This window comes from Macrobrachium rosenbergii, chromosome 41 (assembly GCF_040412425.1).
Source record: "Macrobrachium rosenbergii isolate ZJJX-2024 chromosome 41, ASM4041242v1, whole genome shotgun sequence".
Taxonomy (NCBI): domain Eukaryota; kingdom Metazoa; phylum Arthropoda; class Malacostraca; order Decapoda; family Palaemonidae; genus Macrobrachium; species Macrobrachium rosenbergii.
In genome coordinates, this window is record NC_089781.1 from 82,535,607 (window position 1) to 82,538,106 (window position 2,500).

Here is a 2,500-nt window from a genome sequence, read left to right on the forward strand (position 1 = left end):
TCTCAAAACTGCATGACTTTTATCGTTCAATTATGAAAATAACCAGCATATGGCCTCTGCGTGTTCACTGCAATGATACGTTATTACCTAAATACAGTAAAGAGAATAAGCAATGACCACTGAGCTAAAACAATCGTGTCGGGAATTCAGTAACTTAAATAATACGAGCCAGTCAAAAGGAAAGAAGCTAGTCTTTTAGTTATGCTATACAAAGTCAAGATTCTTTACAGTTCTATTTTTTAAATTCAGGTTATGATCCCGCTAACCGAGAAAACTCATCAGAATATTTGCTCATTTAAGGGTAAACTTTTCTGACAACGATGTTGCAACGTGAGACAATCACCATTAAAAAATTGATAACAATTCAACTTAGTCAAGTTCACAAACTACTCAGTATTCACCTCCTAAAAACTGTTCAGCAGTGCAGAACCCAACAGTTCCTGGGTAAAGAAATTCAGTATAGATCGTATCTAATGCACAAGCGATTTGCGTTGTATTTCCTATTACTCTATGATCACTAAGATACAACAATACTGGATTAATCAATTAAATAACATGGAATATGATGCAACTCCTGATTCCTCATCGATTATGATTTACTTCGCCAATTCTAATTTTAAGTTATTTATACAGCTTTACGCGATAATAATTCAAAAGAAAATAAATCATCCATGTAAGGAAAGGCTAATACTCTTATAAAAAAAAAAGCACCAACCTTTAGTCAACGAAGGCTTCTATCATCTTATTGTAAATCATCTCTCAGTTTGCTTGCAGAACAGGCAGGATATCTACATGTATAAGAAACAGCCAAGATCAATGTGAACAGCTGAAAATAGAAAGAAAATACACGTTACTTATATCCAGGAATTTTCTACTATTTGTACTTACACACAAGATTCACTACCATAATCTAATCTTTTTTCAACCATTCATCCAAAATATCAAGATACTGTAATTAGTTGAGCGGTCTCACTATCAAATATCTTTACCTATTACTCTCGATAACCTGAAAGGAGAAAGTGTATCTAAATAAAAGCACATTCTCCCTTCATTAACGACACAGCTCAAATATTGCTACCACCATGTTTCTAAGACAAGACATTTCTGGAGTAAAACTGAAATCAGCCAAGTGTTTGGCGTCTTTGCAAGACGCCAATAAGGAGCATGAAGGATGCTATGCTATGTTGTGCAACACTGTGCTATGTTTAGTTAATTGCTGATGGTATGGGTTCTTAGCTTTTAAGTGCATGAAAGTTTTTATACAAGCGTTCATTCTTGACTGAGCAGTTAGAGGATGAATGTGACTGTTACTTCCATCTTGTTCCTTCTGGAACCAACGCAAAATTGGCACAAATAAAGAGACAAACAGTATGAACCCTATCAAGTTTTGGCATAATTATAAGCAATCTCTAAAGCAACATATTCCCAAACAGAATGACAAGTCTCATATGTGGACGGTTCCTTGTATCTTTATGAAACATTAAAAAGAGGAGTGACCCAGGGAATAATGTTGGGTCCTATCCTATTTTGTACTTACACAATGAGCTTGACATAGAAATATACTGAAATTCCAGTTATTTATTATGATACCAAATTTTATCTATGTATTAATGACACCGAAGATACAGTTAAGAAATTGAATAATGCTGTTACTTTCGTCAGGGAATAGAGGGCTAAAAAAAAAAAAAAAAAAAAACAGAAGCCTTGGTGAAACTCAGACGAACTTTAATAGTATTCTGGGCCAGACAGTTAATAAAAATCCGTAATAACGGTGTGGTATGAGCTGCAATTTATCTCTTGGTGGTGTAATAAATAATGTTGTGAGGAATCGACTATAATTTCTCTAAAATACAAAGCAGGAAATTACACAATATACTAATAAGAGGTATCGCGCAGGGTGCATATTAAAACTAGCATAATGTCTACAATATGGATTTTGAGTCATCAAGCTACTAACGGATTGGCAGTAAATACTACACCAACGAATGGTGTCAACAAGCATGAGACTGCATTGTCGTCTGAGCCAATGTGCCCTTGCAGGTCCTAGGGTGTACAATAACCTCCCACTTGATATCAGGTGGTCTGAATTATCATGTCTTTCTAGAAGATATTGAAGACTTTCCTATTTTATGAGTATTATGATATTGTGGAGTACGTCTTATGATTCTCCTAATGTTTCTGCGTACATGACAAATAAATTTTCAGGACCAACATGGCGCTGTCAGCGGAGTGGAACCAGATAAACACACCTACAGCAAGACAGCAAACATCTTCTGGCCAAACTTAACTCCAAGTAGCCAATATTTTCTATTAAGTGGAAAAACTGATGTCCCGCATGTTCGTGTTTGTATGACATCACGGCAACGAACAAGGCTGACTTCAAATTCACGCCAAAACAGGAAAAGAATGTATTGTTTACTTGGTTCAAAGTTTGATGACCAAAAATTATCAAAATCTTGTGAAGTTGCCTTAATTGTCTCGTTACGGAACTCGAACAGGG

General features: G+C 35.5%; 1 long non-coding RNA gene across 3 annotated transcripts in view; it reads right to left on the reverse strand.

The window, feature by feature from the left end:
• LOC136826935 (uncharacterized) overlaps positions 1–2,500 on the reverse strand; it is a 334,539-nt gene that overhangs the window by 304,670 nt on the left and 27,369 nt on the right. For all 3 annotated transcript variants that reach the window (XR_010849758.1, XR_010849760.1, XR_010849759.1), the window contains exon 2: positions 716–826. This is a non-coding gene — a long non-coding RNA (uncharacterized lncRNA). The remainder of the gene's footprint in view (positions 1–715; positions 827–2,500) is intronic.